Here is a 23,564-nt window from a genome sequence, read left to right as displayed (position 1 = left end):
TTTAATACAATTCTGCGGAGCTTGTGTTGTTATTTTTATTTCTGAGGTTGTTTCTTATTTTTTCGACCATTTTTTTTCGCAAATACTGCGCAGTTATGAAATTGCTTTTACCATATAGCTCGAGATTATATTTAAATTTTTTCCTTTTTAATTTATGTGCTGAATTTACTATAAAGTGATCTTACCAATATACTGTTTGACTGTAAATACTTCCAAGAGAGTCCTCTAATATGATTATTCTAGATATTAAATTTCTTTAAATTAGTTTCCTAAAGAGTTATTGTACTGTTGTAGTAGCCTTTACCAACGGGAAGGAATACTCTGGAGGAAATGAGCTAGGAATAGGGACTCAAATGATAAATCTATTTTTCCTTATATAAATACAATATGATTTTAATTGCATATTGATATATGGTGGGGATGTTGAATAAAAAGGTTAAGAAACGGTTAGTCAAAAGTTTAATGTACATTTAACTAATCCCTCGTGAGCGACCGCAAGGACGTGTGGCATGGGGTGTTAGGTCACCAGCCATGCATACCCAGCCATTACATCTCTACATAGATATTAGTGAGATCATGCACTTGAACAAAGTTTGTCAGCACAAAAAAAGCTACTTACATGCCAAAATATTCAAAGATAGGGTATGCTTAAATCATGCAGGAAAATTTAATAAAATTCGGTATACTTAAATTTGCATGCAGGATACACATTTAGACAAAATATAAACATTACCAATTCAAATTATTATTTTTGCACCAGCGTTCATATCCATATGATCTCTAATCTTTCGAGGAAAAAACGACATTTTATGTATTTTCGTTCTACTATCTATCCTCTTGATTTTACGCAAGTGATCTGCTCTACCATATTAATTCAGGGGCTGTAAAACGTATGCCTTTAGCATCCTCGGATAAAGGATCTGCCTCAAATCTACGTGGTAAATTGAACATTTATTTCAATCTACGCTCAACTAGGGGAACCCATCCTAATTTTTTCAATAGTTTCGTGGCACTGTTACGTTATTCATAACAACCTTTCACAAATCTAGCTGCTCTATGTTACACTCGGTCTACAGGTAGTTCTAAAATCAAGTCAACTTCGTGAAGATCCCATCTACTCACAGAGAACTCTAGGTGAGGCCTAAAGTTATCGTAAACTAACGGAGCTCTTCTACTCATTACGTTTTGTAGGAATTCTTTGTATAAATCTTGACATTTTATTTGCGATTCCGAAATTTTCGCGAATTTGATTTCCCCAGGACATGTCCTTAATAATGGTTATATTATCACATGAGAGTTTTTGCATCTGTCAAACAAATGTTTTTTCTGAAGACAATCACAAAATTTATCTTTTAGGTCTTTATCAATTAAAATTTGTTAATTGGTACACCCAGCATCCACATTCAAGCATATCTTCATTAGCATCCATAATCAAGCGTATAGTTACGAAACATCTTGTGCTTTCCCGGCGTATCTGTTGAATAAAATCCTCGCGGGTCTTCCCCCGGGTTAGTGTCTATATTGCTGCCAACTTCTCGAAAACTGACACCGCCATCGTCCTTAGGGCCTCTGAATCCATTTCATTGCTTTTCCGCACTGATACACTTTTTCCGCACTACTATCAGAAAAATAGAGACAGATTTTTCAAAAATAATATTTTGAAAAAAAAAACATTGTCGTAAGATTCTGTTAACTGCAAATACTTAAGCCATAGGTTAAGACTGATTTGTTTTCTCTGACTTCGTAAACTTATAATCGATGAGAACTGAGTGGAAATCTTTTGATCTCCATGTCTGTTATTCATTTTATACAACACGTTAAAAAGGGCCATAACACGTCCATCATTCAATGGTGCATGTCTTTTGTAGCATATCTGCCATTTGAACATATACAATATCTAATTATATTAACAGTTAGTTATTCCAAACTTGTAATAGCAGTGATTTTTAATGTCGGCGATGAACACTGATGGAAAAAATTAAATTTTTACCATGGGTGGGTAGCAGTTCAAGGTAGGAATTCATCATTCCGTATGGTGCGTGAGCTGCACACACTAGTGGTTTTCCCTCAACGTTCTGAAATTAGTTTGACGTTACCTATAAAACAAGAGAAACTGTGGCACAGAGGTGACCCCATTTTGTTTTTTTTTAAACCTTGCTCCCCGGCTGTTTAGAACAAACGTGATTAAATTTCCGAGCGGATGGGAGTTGGAGGGGGGGAGGGGGGGGGAGGAGGGGCGTGGGGGCGTGACGATGGCCGTGATTCTGGCTCGAAAACGTCAAAAGTCATAAAAATGGCGGTGGCAGTGGGCATAAGGTGGAGGGATGAAGGATTTGAAAGGAGAGGGAAGAGTGACGTCTCCGAGAAACTGTGTCATAGTCTTCGAGCGACGGTCGAGACGGCGATGATGAAGAAGTCGTGAAGTGCATTCCGAGGAGGGAGGGAAGAGGTTGCGGAGGTGAATAGGAAAAATGAGGTTATGGTCCCATCTGTTGGCACGCTGGGGGATAACCCTCGAAAAATAGAGAGGCGCCACTCCACTCGCACAGGAAGATACCCTCCCCGTCCCTCCCCCCCCCCCCCAGTTCACGGCCCTCTTTGAAAGCAAGCATCAACCGCCAACACGCTGGGTTCCTCGGGAAGACCTCCGTCAAACGAAATGTCGTCCCTCTCCTTCGTTTTAATGTGATTTGTTCCCGCGGGTGTGATCACGTTCGAGGATATGGGGAGGCATTAGCATTGGACATCATACAGTGTGGAATTCATCTCACGGCTATTCGGAGTGACGAAACTCCGTTGTTTGCTCCGCCGTCTGGTTGGATAAACTCCATTGTGAGAACGGACGGACGGAATTGGCGTCAGTTCCACAAATGTTATTGACGTGCCCACCGATTCCTTCTTCACTGGTTCCATGGATGCGCGGGGATCTTCTTGTTTTTCTCATCGTCGGATCAAAGCCTCGGAGCGATCATTTCTCGCTCATGTTGACAATGCTACCATGAACAATAGAAGTCATTGGTGAAACTGGAGAACGTTGATGCTCTGGAGGCTAATTGATGATGGTTGGCTAATCCTTAGAATTAGTAATTTGATTTATTCCAAATTTATTCATTGATTTTACTCATTGATGGGGAAATAAAACAGCCTGGATTGTTAATTTACAATGACGATCAAAGAAAAAATATATGTGCATAAATATATACTCATTCACATGGAAATAGATATGAGGAAAAGGGATAGGAACAAATGTAAAAGACGAACACAGGAGATGTGGGGAAGGCGGAATAGAGCAGATAACAAATGCAAAAATATATCCTTGACCGGGACTTGAACACCGGTTCTTTCGGATGAATATATCTTGTGAATGATTGTATGTTCGCAATATGGCGGGTTTTCGTGTTTGAAAATAGGTGAAGCTGAGGGTACCAAGAGGCATCACTCGGAATTGAACCTGTACCCTCCGGTAAGTAGCCCAGTCCTCTGTCAACTGGACTACCACGTCCGTAATACAGTTATCTTATAGTATTATTATAAAACAATATTTTTAATTAAATTTGTTTATCCAATCATTCATCACTAGCAAAATAGTAACTATCAAAACTTTCCTTTTATTGTTGCTTTAATAGGTATGAACAGGTATGTCAAGTCGTTTTTTCCAAGTTTTTATTTATTCAATAAATATTTTTTTCTCTGCGTTTTGTGCGAGGTACCTTGCCTTTGCAGAGCATCCATCAGTGAGTGGCCAAAATCTCGAACTCGCCAAACAGTTATTACTTCAGTTCAGTTTAGGGCAATATTTCATTCAAAATCACTTAGTCTTTTTTTTATTCTTAAACACAAACTCATTAGGTGGGTAGAAAATATTTGAAAAGAAAGTATACAAATGTCCTGGACCACCTAACCCAGGGGTTGGTATTGCCAAGTTAGGATAAATTTTCAGTTGAAAATTAATCTCTTTTCTTTCATAAGATAAATCATACCAAAGATAAATTAGGTCGTAAGAATACAAATGTCATGATCGGATAGAAAAAATATGTATACACGCATTCATACGTATACCAAAATAAACACGCATACACATGTACTTGCATGTATAGACATACTCTATACGATATATTCTATTACTTTTTATTTTAGTTCCCATCAACGTAAAATTGTCGTGATAATTAAGTTGAGGTCAATAAAATGATTTCTACAACTGTTGTTACCAGCCTTTGTTTTATCTTATTTTTAACTTCAGATAAAGTTTTGAAGTGCTTAAGATATGTTGGAAGACTTAATATTGGCATTATTGCAGTAGGTTACTTCTCACTTAATTTCCTGCAACAAGCCGGTGCATTGTATAGTTTACTCATTTCTTTACATCATGTCTTTTTCATCGTAAAACGCCCTAATTTTAAAAATAAAAATAGAAGTCGATAGCTAATGAATATATTTACAACGTGTCACAGGCAAGGAATTATAATTTTAATATAATATACGAGTACTGATCACATTTATATTGTTGCCATTTACACTGCCAACTCATCAGACGTTTGTGTAATGCCCATGCGTCGATCATTAATACTACCTTGATCAAAAAGTTCCCGGAATAACCACCGTGCGGCGCTCCCATCGTTCCGATTTGAGTTCTGTTTTTTTGTTAAATTGGTACATCTGTTGTTGATATTCCCTTTAAATCTTAGTGTCATAACTTGACATTTGCAAAAGTTACGGTCGGTTTTCGGTATGTCCATCAGTGCTTCCTGCGATTTTTCCATTACTTCCTCTCGGCTGCTAAAACGCGTTCCCCGTAATGGTTTTTTAACTCGATTGAACAGAAAGAAGTCACAGGGAGCCAAATCAGGTGAATTCGGTGGCTGTTGGATGGTATTTGTTGCTTTTTTCGTCAAAAAATTACGAATAATGATAGCACTGTGCGACGGTGCGTTATCATGGTGCAAAATCCACGAGTTTTCTGCCCACATTTCTGGTCTCTTTCGGCGAATTGCTTCACGCAAACGTCTCATAACGGCATTGCAAGCCATTAAACAATACTTCCTAGTGACCTTTAGAAGGAGAGCAATGCAAATGAATGCAGAGGCACGTAAAAATAAGATTATATGAGTGCATAATAGCACAAGAGAATCATCAGAATACAGGCAGAGAAAGCAGAAATTGCATGGTAAACAGCATTGAGTTACAAAATATGAATCACTTCACACGATATAAAATACCTCCAAGTAATTCAATCACATTTTGCGGAAAATATTTAATTAAAACGCCACATACACATAGATGAATTATTTTCTAAGGAAATGGGGTGAAATAATTGAAAAACAGAAATGTAACAAGCACAAAGAAAAATGTAGCCATAAAAGAATGCTAAAAAACAAATAATGGTGAGAGTAACATAGGAATGACTTCTGAGAATGATCATAAAGGTTGGAGAAAACATTAGATTAGATGACTCTTGACTTAAGCAATTCATTGGCAATACTCTCATTTTCATGGTTACATTTGGACTATAATGAACATTATAAAATATTGATGCACAAATATAAACAAATGGGTCGAATAGGAAAAAAAGAACAATAGCAGACCCAATCATTTGGTACCTCACTTGTACAAGATCAACTCAGTTGATTTACAAGAAATATTTTTCACCCTACCATAATACTGACATTTGTGTTAGTCATCCGATATACAAAGATATTCATGTCGAATATTAATCCCTCTAAAATATTGTACACTTTCATTACAATATCCCAGCACGTTTCAACGAATAAACATCATTATCAAGAGGTAAGAGCCTTTTCGAAAATGTTTGCAGACAGACTGGTAAAAGTATTGTAATACAATCATGGAATATTACCTGATTTATTTTCAACATGTTGCAATTCTACTAAGCATACTACCTTGATCAAAAATTTCCCGGAATTTATTCAGAAAATTAAAAATACAAGTTTATTCATCTAAATCTATATTGTCCCCTTCAAAGTAATCCCCATCGACTGCAACACACTTATGCCAGCGCTTGATCCAATCCTTGAAACATTTTTTATATTCGGTTTTCGGTATGTCCATCAGTGCTTCCTGCGATTTTTCCATTACTTCCTCTCGGCTGCTAAAACGCGTTCCCCGTAATGGTTTTTTAACTCGATTGAACAGAAAGAAGTCACAGGGAGCCAAATCAGGTGAATTCGGTGGCTGTTGGATGGTATTTGTTGCATTTTTCGTCAAAAAATTACGAATAATGATAGCACTGTGCGACGGTGCGTTATCATGGTGCAAAATCCACGAGTTTTCTGCCCACATTTCTGGTCTCTTTCGGCGAATTGCTTCACGCAAACGTCTCATAACGCCCAAATAATACTCTTTGTTTACTGTCTGGCCTTCTGGCAAAAATTCATGATGCACTACACCGTTGTAATCCATGAAAACCATCAGCATTGCCTTCTTTTTTGACTGAAAACGACGTGGTTTTTTTGGTCTCGGCTCATTTGGTGAACGCCATTCACTTGCCTGATGTCTGGATTGCGTGTCGTATTTATAAACCCACGTCTCGTCTCCAGTAATGATCCTTTTGATGAATGTGGGATCGGATTCAGCCTCGCAAATCATGTCTTTTGCGACGTCAACACGGTCTCTTTTTTGCATGAAATTGAGGTCTTTCGGCACCAACTTTGCTGCTACACGACGGAAACCCAAATCATTAACCACAATGTCTTGGGCGGATCCATAGGCAATGTTCAAGTCCTCCGCTATTTCTCTGATGGTTAATTTGCGGTTATTGACCAACATTTCTTTTGCTTTATCAATTTTTTCACCGACTTTCGATGTCGATGGTCTGCCACTGCGTTCATCATCTTCGATTGACTCACGACCACTTCTGAACCGCTCGTGCCACTGGTAAACGACCGTTTTTTTTTAGAGAATCGTTGCCGAAACACTTTTCCAACATTTCCAACGTCCGTGCGCCACTAAATCCGTTTTTTACGCAAAATTAAGTTCGTTGTTGCAAATTTAAATCCATTTCTGAAATTGTAAAAAATCGCCAACACACACAGAGATAGATGTACTCTTGGCTACGTAACTTTTGCAATTGTCAAGTTATGACACTAAGATTTAAAGGGAATATCAACAACAGATGTACCAATTTAACAAAAAAAACAGAACTCAAATCGGAACGATGGGAGCGCCACACGGTGGTTATTCCGGGAACTTTTTGATCAAGGTAGTATTCTATGCATGGTAGATACTGCAAAGTTCGGCCCGGATGCAGAGCGCTGCGTAAATGTTCATTTCTATACGGTTTTCTGATATACCTTCTTCATATACCGGCTTCAAATTATATAACTGCAGATGATGCTTTGGTTGAACCCAGTGTTTTTCTAGGATTAGAGCTGAAGATGTTCCAAAAAAACGCAACTGAAACATAAGAAAAATAGTTTCTTCATTCGAATACTTCGTGCATCATAAATTCACAAGAAGTAATGCATATTTTATCAAATAGTCTGATGTAGCTGCCAATATATATCAGTACTATTTTTCTGAAATAATGGTCTTATACTTAACGAATTTCGTGCGGGGCGGCGATCTAGATTTCACCGAATAACACTGGGCATTGTACAACACATTCCCTTCCTCGCTAGATCTTGGCATATGATAGATATTTTTGTACACTGCAAGCCAACGCTAGTGTGTATGGCAGGGGGTGAATGCACACCAGACTAATTTTGACCCTTATATTTTTACCCCTACCGCGGTCGGGCAATCGTTATTCTGATCCCATATCGTTTGTGGAAAAAATGGCTTCTCAAATCTATCTGTTCAATACTTAATCTCTATAATTTTATTGACATTATCTCTCCTAACTTAGTACGTTGGGGGTAATAGTACATTTTCTACATCACTGCTAATCAAAACATCCTTCCAATTTATGGAATAAACTTAATCCGAAATTTAACCCATGCTCCGAGAGTGATTCCCCGCCTAGGTTTTCTAATATTTTGGATGCGCTACTAAGTTTATCATAACAACAACGTTTTACCAATCTAGATCCTCTATGCTACACGCGATCCAATCCGGCAATTAAGCCAACTTCGGAGGATCTTATGTACTAGCAGCATATTCTAAATGCGGCCTAGCCAGTGACAGATAACATTTCTCTTTGACCTTTTCATCACATTTGCCCAGTACCCTTCTCATAAATCCTAATATTTTGTTAGCTTTTCCACATACTCCCCGTATGTGTTTCACTCAGTAGAGGTCGCGAGTGAGGGTAACGCCTAGGTATTCAATTGAGTCTACTCATTCGATTTCTATGTTCCCGATGCAGTATTCGTTCGGCAGGGATTTGCTCTTTTTTTGAAATTCATCACTGCGCATTTTTCTAAGTTAAATTCTAATTTTCAAGTGTCGCACCAGCGTCGTCTACCATTAAGGTCATCTCATAAAGCTGCTCTGTCCTCAGGATCACGGATGTCATGGTAAACCATTGCATTGTTGGCAAATAAATGTATTTTACTAGTGACTACAGAGTCAATGTCGTTAACGTAAATTAGGAATAAAAAAGGTCCGATTACACTTCCCTGGGGAACACCTGAAGTAACTTAAACTGCGTTTAAGCTAACTCCATCTATCACTACTTTTTGTACCTAACCATTCAAAAAGTCTTTAATCCAATCCAGGATATTTTCCTCAGAGTCATATGCTTCTAGCTTTGTGAGTAATTTTCTATCAAGTACTTTGTCGAAAGTTTTTTTTTTAATTTAGAAAAACCGCGTCCACTGGAACATTGCTCTCATATTAATATTTGATACACATTTTGCACAAGTATATTACATGACTATTTAAAGTGTGTTAAAGATGGGATTTTACTGAGTGGCGTGAAAATTTCTTCCGAAGGAACTATTTTCATCTTGACCCCACCTCTGTACTTAGTGGGATCTCATGGAAATACTGTCGTAAGAATTAAAAATCAAATCACACCGACTTTTATTATATTCATTCTCTCCCGTGCCGTATCATTTCCACGCTTGAACTATTTCCTTTCAAATTTTAAGTATAGGCTTTTCTTAGAAACTGAGAACATTGCGAAAACAGGCCAGTGAAGAATGATCGCGTGGCTTTTCAAAGTAATGGCGAGTTTTTAATAAGCCCAATGAAAACGGAAAGTAAGAATGGACAAATGGCCTTACCGGGTACATTTTAATTTTCACGATAGCCTGATGAAGACTGTCGTCGGGATAAAAGCGAACGGGAGGCAACACAAAGGAAGACTACAGATGAGAAACATGGAATGAATAACAAAACAGTCATCAGAGAGAAGAAATATGGAGACAAGTAGAGGTTATCCGGTGGATGAATATTGAGGAGAGTTGCGTAAAGTCAATCCTAGAAATGAAGCATATAGATAAGATCTCTATGACGACGATCGAGATATTATGAAATACCCTCAATTAAGGATACAAATACCTGAGTAGATATCTGATTAGATAAAAAAGAGCACCTGACATAACGGTATTCCTTAGGGAAGCCTGCGGGGTACCAACTGACGAGATTATAGTTAGCATTTTTTTAGACTTCCAGCGTGTTACCGTAAATTTTTATACCGACAATGGGAACATTTTTTCCATCGTTTGATTAATGCATACCCATCATACGGGATACACGAGAATCACAACCATTCCTATTCCTAGCGCGCATCAAGAAAAACACCACATTCCGTCCTAGTTTATTACTGTTGCCCAATCTTTCCCACCCACCTGGTGGGACATCAATCGTTAGTGGAGAGTAGCCGTTTCAGCGGGACTTGTAAATTACGAAACGCGCTCCATAATAGGCCTCGCGAACTCTCCATAGCCAGCAGCGGGCAGCAGTCGGCTCATTCCGGAGCTTTCACGTTGCTGCTCTCGCCGCGTGGCTTTGGGTAAAGGTGACTAATATCCTTGTTGGAATGGACGTCTTTTGGACTCCGGTCGCCGTTCCGAGGGGCTCTCCACCGATGGTGCCACCCCCCACTCTCTCCCCTATTCCTCACCCCCGCGTACCCCTCAGGATTGAGGACGGTAAGGGCAGACATCGTCCTTGCTTCCTTAGCGATGCCTTCGGCATTTTTTTTTGCGGTCGAAGGCCATGTTCCCCTCCCTCGGGTCGTTCCTCACCTCCGCTCGCGACCTCCCCTCGCCCTGTTTTCTTCACCCCCCCCACTCCTCCCTAACCCCACATGTGCTCCCCTTTCTCACCTGCCCCGCCCCCTTCTTATCAACTCCATCCTCCTCATTCTTGCTCATCTCGTTCTCCCAGTAGAGATTCCAGAGCAGCGCGTTGTAAAAAAGTGCGTTTAGTCGCGGAAAGCGAACTCGAACAGAATGGAATCCCCGACGACTCAGTTTCCGAAAACCTTAGAACGTTCACGCAAGCTTACCTCTCTCTTAGCACTTCTAAACTGTATCTCGACTTAATTGCAAATATCGGTATTTTAATCTGATAATTACCAGCCACAGGACCGTTTAAGCAAGTAAGTTAGATGATACTAAATGGTTGTATGAATTATTACCGTTCCTAATAATTTTAATGGCAAACTATATAAACACTTATCATAACATGCCATCATCATATACCACTAATTTGATCCTGAACGGTCGTCGTGCTCATTAGTTATATAGAAAGCCATAGAATAATGCATTAGCTTCCAGTAGGCTTCACTTGGTGAAATTCCATTTCGACTTAAACGTTCATTTACTCGAGGTTAACGCCCATGAGTTGAAATCTGAACTACCTTAATGAATCGTGTGAAGTTTTTCGAGTTACTCTCTTAATTCTTCTTAGGAATAATTACAAGACGTATTACCATTTACGCCGATACGTTTAAACCTTATCATTAACTTTGACGTTTATGCGTTGAAACCTGTAGTATCTCGATTAATTGTATGATATTTACGATGTGCTTTCTCAATTCTTCTTAGAAATACTTACTGTACATATTACCTTCTACAGATTGAGCAACTCAACGTTTGGTGTTGAACTAAGCCTTAAACCACGCGAAATCCACGCACTCATGACATAGGGACCCTTTTCCTGTGCCAGCATTCGGCTTCCCACGAAGTTCCGCTAATCAGAAAATCACACCTCTACGAGGTTGTCCAAAGGTATCACTCGGGACCTCAAACCCCTTCGGGCAGTGGCCGAGTGCTCTATCCCACCCACTGGAGTAATACCTTTGCCAATAATATGGCCGGCGGCTGTTCACTAAGCTCATCTATTCATTGATTGCACCCGAAAAAGGGGGGATCTTCCGCCATCATTTTGGAACCCAGATATACTCGTAATGTCCCACAGGTATGGCGACCTGAGAAATGGGAAGTCCAACGCCTTGACGGGTATTTCTTTAGCGTTCTGCTGCTTCAGGTCTCCTGTGTCTATTTCGTTGTTTCTTCCGTTGTCCGCTCTTCTCTTCACATTTTCAAATGCTTCTCCTTCTTTCAGATCGTCCACTATAATTTCCCATCTTCTTCTAGCCATTCCTTCAACATCTCCTTGCGTTGCGTCACTACGTTTGCAATTCCAATTCAGTGCATGACCTATACAATTTATTTTCCTTTTATTAATGGTGTCTGGCGTAGTTTTCCCCTCTTCAACTCGATTCGTTCAGCATTTTTCTCCTCAGCCACATCTCAAAAGACTATTCTTTCTTTTTTCTTTCTTTAATGCTGTCTGTGGTTCTCACCCACACAGCATATCACACTCCATACAAAACACTTGGCAATTCTTTTCCTTAGGTCAATAACCCGGTTGCTACTTAGTATACTACTCATTTTCCGGAACGAAGACTACCTTATTCAGATTCCGATGTACTGTGTACACGTTGTAGACTCTTAGCATTATCGCCGGCCGTCCAATTCCCCGGATTACCGTATTCTTGTGGGTAACTCTAAGTAAGATATGGGGAGGTGAATCTTTCCTCTATGCGCGTTTTAACGCGTCGAAATAGCTGACGGCTGCATATTGCCGCCCGTCAAACCAACCTTTAGGTATTGCTTGCTATATTTACGGTGGTAACGGTAAATGTGCCCTCGAGGCCTAAACATTTTCCGTTGAAATGTCTCCTGAATATCATATTTATATGCAAGACCATGGGTGAGGTAGCATGGGCAAAAGAGAATGGCTATCTTCCACCCTTAACACGTGATTTCACGCGCCGTTAAGTATCGATAGCTCGAGGTGAGCTCTAGTTTGACCTCTCTCATCTACACCGTGTTAATTAGTATGGTATATATAAAGAAATATTTTTTTAAATTTTTTACCCTCTTCGAAATGAATTCTCCTTCTTGGTCTATTTGTTTTACCTGGTTTTTAGGTTTTCCGTACACCTTGATGCGTCACAGTAATACGGGTTTAAAACTAATACGTTTTATAGAGAAATAAATAAAAGTTTGTAAACCATGCCATGTTATACATGAAGACTGTTGTACAGAAGTATATAATTATGCCTTTACGGGTTTGTCACACCGTAGGGTACAACATATATGCTCAATCATATCAAAAGATGTATCGTAAGTATCTACTAACTGTGGCCAAGAGCGATTCTTTAAGAAGAGAAATTTTCCATGCAGCTCCTATAATTTAGGCGAAAAATTAGCTTTCTTAAACATGAATGATATAAAACATTTGTTGATAAAACAAATTAAGATATTTGAAATGAAGATCTACAGTCAAGCCCAATTTAAATCCGCCAATAGAGTACTTAGTTATAAAGAAAAGGAGCTTATGTTCATGATCAAAGAAATTGTAGGGCCGATAAAAAATCGACATCACATGGAGTATATTTGAAGATAAGAAGTGACATATTCTTTACCTTATCATTCATAAAAAATGGATGGGAAGAAGCGGAAATGTATGATGGAAAAAGTCATCACTTAAAATCCTTATGGAATGGTTTGAGCAAACCACGGTGTAATTCACGAGAGTTGCCCGGGATCGCCTAAGTTCTCACTGGAAGAAAATAACCCACGGAAACTCTGAGCTATTATGCATTTCCGATTAATCCCTTGCGGATGTCTCATTACAATTTTCTGTGGATGAAAGTTGATTGCATTGTGGGCTGATGAACAAACAATTGAGTGGATGGGCGAGAGAGGATTAAGAACAAGAGGTTTGAAGAATACCCCTGATTGATATTCATCGTAGCGTGATAGCTCAGCACGGTCACGGGGTGGAGGCATCACCGAATCACGTACGCTCTGGGAGAATGAATACTTAATGCGCCTTGCTTGCGCTCATATCGCTCAATGACACTGAATTCTATAGATTAATTTATTTCCAGTGCTAAATCACCTCTTTACTGCGATTCATGGTCAGGGGACCCTCAGGACACGTACGATAGTCCCCCTTTGATTAGACCTCCAGTGACAGATGTCGAGCCCTACTCTCACACCTATGCCTCCATCTCGCATTTGCCTTAGGGCATGGAATTATCCGTTGTCGCCTGGTGGACAGTTGTCTTGCTGAAACTAATTAATCATCTAACTTTTCTTGCTGTTCCTAGAATATCTTCGCAGACTTTAAAATCTTCTTAGCCTATTAACCGCAGCTGGTTGCAGCCATTTTGGAAAAGAAGCATCATTTTGTAAAAGAAAAATGATATTTTTCATAATTTTCCAGTGTCTGAAATAATACTTCGACTATATTCTATTATTAATGTTTTAATATTTAAATTTTTGCAGGACGTTTTTAAGTAAAACATGAAGCACCAAAAATATATTCCGCTGTCTCTCGCGTGCATGACAAATAATGGCTTCAGCCATCCCTCATTCTCGAAAGAAATAACCGATTTACGTCATTTTTTCTGGTATCAATCAATGTACGATATGATAATTCTATCATAAAATTTGGTGGATCTACCCTAGTTATCCATTTTACAGATATAATTATCAGCATAGATCATCTTGAATATCGATATTGTCATCGGCATTGAAATCCTTGCCAGCAGTTTTGAGTTTCTTTAAATACGAGTGACTACGGTGTACATTTGTATTTTATTGCATGTGTGAATATATATATATATATATAAATATTATATATATAAATATTATATATATAAATATTATATATATAAATATTATATATATATATATATATATATATATATATATATATATATATATATATACCTTCGAAATGGAACGCTCTTAGGCGACGGTCAAATATAAAAAACACAGATGTAGATTTTTAAAACATAGAAGCACAAAGAAAGCACACTCACATATGTAGCTTTGACGTTTCGACGGCACGACCGTCGTTATCAGAATCATTGATTCGGCACGACCTCGTCATCAGTATCAATCTGATGACAAGGTCGTGCCGAATCAATGGTTATGATGACGACGGTCGTGCCGTCGAAACGTCAAAACTACATATGTGAGTATCCTTTCTTTGTGTTTCTATGTTTTAAAAACCTACATCTGTGTTTATATATATATATATATATATATATATATATATATATATATATATATATATATATATATATATATATAAATCATAGTAAATGCTATGAAATTATGTGTACCTATTCAAAGTGATATTTTTAAAAAGATTTTCTGTGGATGAAGTGGATGTTTTCTCGTGGCTTTGAAAAAAAATCATAATTTACATTCCTAATAAGTTTGGTCTCACGCTCGATTACGTAAAGGTCAATCAATCATTTTAAGAACACATTAATATCATTCATATCGTCCATCAATTCTCCAGGTCTCAAGTTTGGCTAGAGGAGAATTCCCGACCTATGTAATTCCAGGAAACTTTCACTGAAGTTAGTTCGTGTATACGGCAGATCCACCTCTTCGTAATAGTCGCCCTTAATAAAGTAATAAAAAACTCTTCAATCTCTGGTTCAGTGGTACCCAAAACCTACCAGTTTCAGACATTTCGATTTTGATGCGACAGCCAGGGAGGCCCTAAAATTACGTTTTTTGCCTGGTCTCCAATGGGTACCTACTTTTTAAAAAAATATGCAAGACACCGCAAGTGTAAGAGGCGGAGTGTGGTAGCGTGCCAGCCATACGTGTGCAATTATTTGTTTATGCATATATTAGATTATAAACGAATTATCCTTTTGCTCATGCAAACGTACATTCATGCATGAATCAGTTAAATAATTGACTTCGTCGTAAAATTTTAGTATTTTATTGAATATATTTTGGTTCTTGGATTCGATTTTTTTATGAATGAGCACTGTGCCTGGGAAGAACGGATACTTGAAGCCACTGATGACGGTGCCTATATATCCAATTTGATTCCGGTGGCCGAATCTACCAATATGATTTGATTTCATAATAATTCCCTCTATGTTGCAAGAAGAAAGCTTAGGTGCCCTGTACCTTTCTAAAATTCTTTGTCTTTCCTGATCCCTTCGCGACCCGTAGGATTCCCAACCTACGTCCTCCATTATAGTAGTCACGCTTATTTCTACACTCGTGGCAATTTTCACAATTGCGGTGAATTTTCTCTGAATCTCTTCCAAAACCTGAACTATCGTTGTCTCCCATGGTCCCCAAATACTTGTCCCCTATTCCCAATGTGACCTAACTGAAGAGGGCCAACACCTCTCTCTTACCTTTTCATGACATATTTCTATAATACGTCTAATTAAATCTAGCTTTACAAAGGCTGACCCGCATACATTTCTGATGAATGTGTATCCCATGAAAGGTTTGAAACTAGCATACCATTTTATAAATAAATACTTTATAATTTCTCTTTTTTTCCTACCTTTGATTACAAAACTTCAGTGCTGTACATTTGCTGATATTTAATCCTAACCCGCATACCTGACACATATGCATATCCTGTATATGTTATGATCTAGTAAAGCGATTCTATCCCTTCGGGGTACTTGGAAACACGCCTGTGATTGCCCCCGGAGTAAGTCACTATTTTACGACCCAGGGGGACCTTCCAATCATGGAGTTACCATCATGCATTTGATTAAGCTCCGTATCCAATGCGTTAAAAAAATTCGAGGAAGTTTATAGCTCGCAGCAGAATAATTGATGAAACCCGTCAGTTTAACACTCATCAGTGCAAAAAATGAAACTTTAAAGAGTCGATCATTCCTTTAGTTTCTTTTGCGGATCAAAGCTCATGGCCACATTCATCACTACGCCCTTTATTTTCGCAATCCTTCGGGAATGCATCCAAAGCGAAAAATCCCTCCCCAGTCCTCGGGAAGGCAGCGTAGTGAGTGCGAAAAATCCCGGGGCGTGCGCGTTCCACTCATCATCCACATTTTTTTTCCACTCCGGTTTGTCAAGGGGACATTCTCTTTCGCCTCACATGTTTTTCCGGCACTTCTCTGGGCCATATAAATGTTTCTCACGCTTCCCATCAAGTTTATTTCCCCCGTAGAGGACGCAATGGGGGAGCCAGCGAGTCGACACCGTCGGATGAAGTCTGGCGGCCGATTAATCTTATTGAATACTTCATGGAGTATCTACCTATTCCTTCGGGACTCAGAACTGCGTAGTGAGTGTAGAAAAAAAAATAATAGTCGGGTTTTTAGTGGTGGAGAAAGGGTGAAAGGGAACGGGAGACCGCTGGATGCTGGGATTGCCTGAGTTCAAGGCCGTAACAAGATGGTCGAAAGATATGAGATTGTTGTATAGATTGATATACATATAAAAACGGCATCTCGGCTCTCTGCTTGTATGTTTTCCGTTTACATTTCCCTAGAGCGAATCGTTCAGTCGTAAGGGTGTATGCTGAAAGAATTGGACGGCGAGATTGATGAGGACAAGGGGTGATCGGAGTATCTCTTGTTGCCCAATAGTGGAAGGGGAATCGGGTTAAAATCATAAAACAAGCGGGGAAAACGGTTGATTAGGAAACTCATTTGTCAAAATTCAAAACAATATAGATAGTACACGCAGTTATAAACCGTAATTAATGTAATCCATTATTGAATTTAGTTAACGTTAGTCTGTTAAATCGAATTGAAAATATAAGTAAAGTTATCGACACTTTTTTGCACGCGCTGGTGTAGAAGAAATTAAAATTAGAGGAGAGTTAATTTTAGACATAGATCAAGAACGTTTTGCCGGGCTCATTAAGTTTCAAGTTCCTTCAGATGACTGTGTAATTTTAGAATACCGGCTGAAATGACCTCTGTACTACCTTTTGCCTTGAATATCCATGATCTGTTTTTAGGAAATTCAGTTATCAGTATCGGAGATCAGGCAGCGACGTGGTAGATATCTATATTAACAGAAGGAAGATGCTAGTTTCCACTGACTTTTATATTTGGTACAACACTTTTCACAGTTTAATAAAACTTTTAAAAATTCTAAGGAAACGTACGTCGTGTTTTCCTATTGTTATGGCTGCATGCAACCTCCACGGAGGGATTTCTGTTTCCTTAAAATTTAGTCATGGCTGATATTTTCTATAAAGAGAAATACTTGAGAAATACGAAAAGAGATGCTATGGCTAAGCGTTTGTATTTATGTATTTCATTCGGTCAGGATAATATCCAATTACCACTATGGATTAATACCAATAATTAGTTATTGAAGTACTTGATGACCGCTTTACCGCGCAGTTTAAAATGTTGGCAAATATGAAAATAGTTACTGTCGGGTGTCCGGAAATATTATAAACTTTGACTTTAGTCAAATTAATGTAACCAACAGAGTAAATTAGTACATTTTGCACAGAAATTCGACCAAGTGTTAACAATTATTAAATCATAAAAACCTCTAACCAAATATAATATATTTTTATATATGTTTAATATAATCATACCCACGGAAATAAGTTGAATCTAAAACCATTGCTATAGATATTGAAATGTAATGAAATAATTGACTTTGTAATCCCACACACTTTGTGGAATCGAAGTGTGTGGAATTACAAAGTCAATTATTTCATTACATTTCAATATGTTATGCAAATTCCAAAAAGTTACGCCTGAGACAACAAATTGCTATAGATTATGGCGCTCTTTCCGTGTATTTTGGTTGTTAATACTATTTTCTATAATATCCATTTTGCTCGGTGAAAAATCCCTCCAGCTTCTACAAAATTTACCATGAATTTCAGAATAGATTATGATCCAAAATGTTTGGGTAAACTCTTTTTATTTGATCACATGAACAGGAGGTGACAAAATACTTATAAAGGAACCAATTGCATTCATATAAGGTATCTGGGGTAGTAAAAATAGAAGCACGGTGCCCTAAAATAGTTGTGCCAACAGTTCCTGTTCAAGGCTAATATCACAAATAGTCATTACATTTCAGAACACACACTTTCATTACTGATTTTTCAATATTATTAGTTCCGAATCTCTTTGATGGACTACATGAGTAAACAACAAATTCGAATTTACTGATATGATACTCGCACACCATTTCTCGAGTTGTTGGCCGATTGAAAATTTCAGAATTTTTTGCGAGTAATCCTCGGCAAGCTATCAGGGTAATATCGATTAAACAACCCTTCATACAAATTGTTTAAATACTAATAGGAAATCTATCTGTTTGTTGATTATTGCGTAATCATATAAAAAATATTTATGTTACCAGCTCAAAACAAACAAGCAAATGATAAGATACTATTATTAAAACCAATGCGTTCATTTTAAATAAAGGGTAAAAAAATGTATAGACTTAATAAAAATTATTTCAAACTTCTTTTTTTATATTCAGCGAGCACAATATGTGGTAAAAAAATAACTGGAGGCGCCAGGTATCGATCCTGGTACCTCTCGCATGCTAAGCGAGCGCTCTACCATTTGAGCTACGCCCCCGAGATGCTGGCGAGTGCATTTGCGGGGAATAAAACTTTAAAATGAGAAAAATTATGTATCATGCACATTCAAAATTTTAGAGCACTATATGTGGTAATATATTTTTAAACATTATTAAAACAAATGTTTTTTATAAATCCTCCGCTCTCAATGACAGCATAGATTTGGTCGTTATGTCGTCTCATGGCGTATTTAAATTTATTGCGACTCGTTCCAATTGAACTTCGTCTCGATATCGAGCACCAGGTTATTCTTTTTCTTCTAGAAGTGAGAAGTAATCGCTATTATTTTTAGTAGCGTCATATCCAAATTCCGTTGCCCCTGTAACAATTATGTACGACACGGATTATATCGTTCTTTTTTCAACAACTATAATCGTTAAGTTTAATGTAATAAACATTTTGAAAAATTTATTTTAATTCCCAGACATTTAAGTAAAATTTATTTATTTTTTTAACAGACTCCGTACTTTACAAAATTTTGTTTTTTCAAATTAACATATTTATTTATCACAAAAATTTATAGTGATATTATTTTTATAGATTTAAACTCTGAATATTGTCCCATATTACATCTTTAATTGACCGCTTGGTCAATTTGAACTCAGATATTTGTGCATTTATCTTGCGTCTATACGCGTTGCATTTGCAAGTTTATGTCCCAGTATGTTTTAATGAATTGGCGTTTACTAAACCTTAAAAATGGCAACCACGAAAGAGTTCATGAATCACCTGCAAGAACCCACCCACAGAAGCCAATGAAATGGCGATTACCTCATTAATTAGTGTACTGAGTGTTTTCTAAATTATTTACCTGATAGATCACGGTGAGATAAAACTATGTAGCTCAATTTCACGAACCCAAGTACTTAAGCAACTGTATTTCATTATACCATTGTTTTTTTCTCCGCAATTAACACCATTCTGATTTGGGTCAACTGTGACTGAATAAAATGAATTGGATTGAATTGACCTACGAAGCTCTGTGCTGAATGAATCAATGGTTTCAGAAGGCTTTCAATCAGTCGTCATCGTAAGAAACCTTTTTTTCTTTGTTTTTACCTCTTGTAACATTGATGGTACGGCGATTATGAGCCCTCGCTATATAAAAACCACTAGATTATACCCTGAGGGTGATGGAATTCAGGTTCCTTTCTTCATTGTTCGGCCACCATGACTACAGTGTCGTTGACAATATTTTTTTCTACCTTACTCACCGAGAGAAAGATGCGATTTCGAAGTCGCAAAAGTTGAGACCTTGTAGCCACCTGTTCAAAAAAGACGAGGACCGTGAGTCCAATGACATCCACGTAATCCGTGAATCCCACGGTAATTTCTTGGCCAGATGGCCGCAAGGACTTTCGGTTTTTACCTGCGGGTGAATTATTCTCTATGGGATTGACACCATTCTTATTGTAGCGATTCACATAATCAGGGGAGGAAAAACGTTCGAATTCTCAATTTCAAAACGATTTCAATTCAGTGTGAAGTTTCTCTTCCCTTTTCAAAATGCGAGATTCTCAATTGCAATCGTAACAAATATTTACGATTGTAGAATGTTCAATGTCCTCCAGAGTTGACGCTTGTGAAATGGCATTCGAGTGTTTTTTTTTCGAGCAAGTGTTTTTTTTTACCATTAACAGGTTGACGTCTATCTTGACTCGCGCGGGGAACTTCCGTATTCAATTTATATGCGGCTAGTGTAACTTGTTTTTCCATTTTCAATGGCAGTCTCACATATTCGTAGCAAGAGCCATTCCGGATATGAGTTGCGTAACGTAAGCCGCTCAATTTCCTTTATCTACCTCCCTTTTTATAATTTATCACCAGGATTTATGTATAGGAAGAAAACGATAAAATACATAAATACTTGAGTCACTATTTGAACTGGCAAATTGCCACTAATCATCGAGCATGACTGATGAATTTCGTTTGACCGAATAGGAAACACTAAGGTGTGCTTATTTCTTCTCTTTATTCCAAGTGTGATATCGTTCACGCACGTTACGTGCCTTCGTGTCAAAAGATTTATAGAACAACTGTTACCGAACGGGTCGTGCTCCCGAACTGATACATACTCCCGAACATACGCTGTAACTTGATACGAAATGCGAAGGAACAAAAAATTTTTAATCACGAATGCATGATTTCAAAAAATAACTCTTCGCCAAATGAAGTTGTGGCTGCTCGTCGGAATTAGTTGTGTTTCACGCACCCGTAACGAAGAACATAAATCACGAGGTTTCATAAGTAAGCATTTCGCACCATCACATTGAAATTACCATACGCTGCAAATAGATGAAACGCAAACTCTTCCTGATGTAATGAAATATGTTCCTCTGTGCTCTCCCAGTAGCGGTGCCTTGAAATGAAAACACACAAACATAACTCATGCGTCTGTGAATTACGCGCCGGTGCCGTTGAACATTTCTCGAACGGGTGAACAACATCAGGCTCTATTTCACACGCTGTCTGACGCGGATCCTCAATCAAGTTGTGGTCGTCGTCTATGTCATAGGAAAGCTTGAGATCCTCAGGAGTGACCATTCAGTCGTTAAAATAACGAGTCCGAAATGGGTGTTCTTATTAAGAATTCCTCCCTTTATTTATGCCAGATGCATAGGTGACCGTTTCAGCTTCGTGTGCTCTACGCGCTAAAAGCTTTGAACTTTCTCTCCCGCTAAGCAAGTCGATTTGGGAGGAGGAAGGGGAGTGGGGTAGGGAGTCGTTATCTATCCGTCGCTCCCCGCGAGTCTCCATTGCACTCAGCAATCGGGCCGGGGGTGCGGTTGCCTTGGTTCCGTTTCTCCTAATGTAAGCGATGAGACACCGTGAGGGAAAGGTTATGCCTGAAAGGTTGAGGGAGCGATTTTCTATGGCCCTCTTGACGAATTCCAATCAAACAAGGTTAAATTAGGCGTTTGAAGACGGCTCGGAAATTTTCCATGTCGCTGACTCGTCGTTGAGCGCCCTTGACATTTTTAAAAAGTAGACTACGTAAAGAAAATGCGTATCCATATTCAGATTCTAGTAGACATTCTATTTTTTATCTTTTCTTCATTGAAATGAACATCATTTATGGAATATCTTTTGAAAAATTGATTACGCATGGAGTTTTGATTAAATTGGATAATTTTAGCTCTGAAAACTCAGTAAAATCAACGATAAGGCATGTCTTGGACATAAATTTACCAAGAAACTTGTTCACATAGGATAGTTTCTGTTTTTTTGCTGAAAATTTGCTTAACTTCCCTTTGAGGATTTGGTGAAACTGGGTTTTCCATTTAAGACTATAACCTTAACCTTAGTTAACACACCATTCAGAATGAGCAATAGCAGGGTAAGGAAGCCACTTACTAGGTAGGAAATTCAACCCTTAGCTTTTGAGTAGGATAAAAATGAATAAAAATGCTCAGCTAGCTACGCATTCCGTCTAAGTCTCTGCATCCATAAATCGGTGCTGTTGCATCGGTACCACAATATTCCATAAAGTTTTAAAATATCGGAAATATTTATGAGTAGCGCAATGTTGGCCACACGTAGCAAATTTTATATAATAATAATAATATATAATTCTGTGACTAGGTGATTTTCAGTAGTATTATCATTTAAAACTGTATTCTTTCATGTACTTTGTCAATAGTTAGGATCGTTTTCTCGTGATTGATAGTAATCCTCTTCTTTCGTAGTTATATTAATAAGTATTCCGAAAATGGGGAAATAGTATCTCCTTATTTTTTATTCATGTTTCGGATATCGATCTGAAGAAAGTCTAATTATATAAAGCCGATTTCAATCAGTGCCAAAATGCCAGAGATTAGTTTTACTTGTGCTCGAAAAAATACCGGATTTATAGGATATTTAGAATTATTGATTTAGTATTGAGAACCTTTCCAAATTTTCCTTAGGGTAACTTATTTTTCCTTCTCGTAGAAGTAGGTACAGGCAAATATTTTCCAAGGGTGAATTTCGATTATCACTGAGGAACAATTATTTATACGAAAGGAACTTTTACCTCGTTAATTATCCTAATTACGTAATGTCATTTATATTTAAATCTTCAACACGTCCTCTTCACATTTAATTGTTTGTAAATCCAAGACTAAAGGCGATTAATCTTACGAAATTAGTATCTGATTATTATAGAATATTCCATTTCACGCATGTGATGATGTGCAATTGCATATATTAGGACAACAATATCATAATTATTGTATAAAATCAAGATATAGCTATAGTATTTATAGATTAAGAATTTCTGGCCAGTTAATCAAATTACTCAGTAAACGGGGTAATGTTGACGTTAACATAAAACTATTAAGTGAATTATAATTGTCCTTTATATCATAAGCGCATTCCATTGTAACTTGCTCTGGATGTCGCGTTCCTTAGCCCCGGGGAAAGGTACACGTTGGAGAAGTCTGAAGTGTAACCTTGCTTTGGAAATGACTGAATATCCATCACAGCCAAGTATATTATGAGTCAAAACTCAAGTCCATCCGTATTACCGTAATTCTTGCATGGTTTTAATGAATTTTTCTTCACTCATCTCCTTGAGATTTACAACTCTGTGCTTCCTATTGAGAATGTCTTTAAGTGCTTATAAATCATTAGTAGGTAACGAATTTTTTTTTAATTCGAGTAACTAGGTGTTCAAATAACTCGTCAATTTTATTCCATCGCTCTTGTATCGTGTTATGCCGCGTAATGTATCGCCCCTGAAAAATGCTTATTAGTAGCGGCATTGTATCGTTTAAGGTCGGTTTTGAATTGAA

General features: G+C 37.9%; 1 protein-coding gene and 1 non-coding gene across 3 annotated transcripts in view; one reads left to right on the top strand and one right to left on the bottom strand.

Annotated features, from left to right (window-relative positions):
* chas (chascon) overlaps nucleotides 1-23,564 on the top strand; it is a 291,630-nt gene that overhangs the window by 34,882 nt on the left and 233,184 nt on the right. The gene's annotated exons all lie outside the window — the stretch shown is intronic.
* Nucleotides 18,718-18,790, bottom strand: TRNAA-AGC (transfer RNA alanine (anticodon AGC)). Its single transcript has one exon. It is a non-coding gene; the product is annotated as a tRNA-Ala (tRNA).

Source organism: Hetaerina americana, unplaced genomic scaffold, assembly GCF_022747635.1.
Source record: "Hetaerina americana unplaced genomic scaffold, ioHetAmer1.1.p SCAF_4, whole genome shotgun sequence".
Taxonomy (NCBI): domain Eukaryota; kingdom Metazoa; phylum Arthropoda; class Insecta; order Odonata; family Calopterygidae; genus Hetaerina; species Hetaerina americana.
The sequence above is the reverse complement of the archived record's forward strand: the minus strand, read 5'-3'. Positions and strand labels throughout refer to the sequence as shown.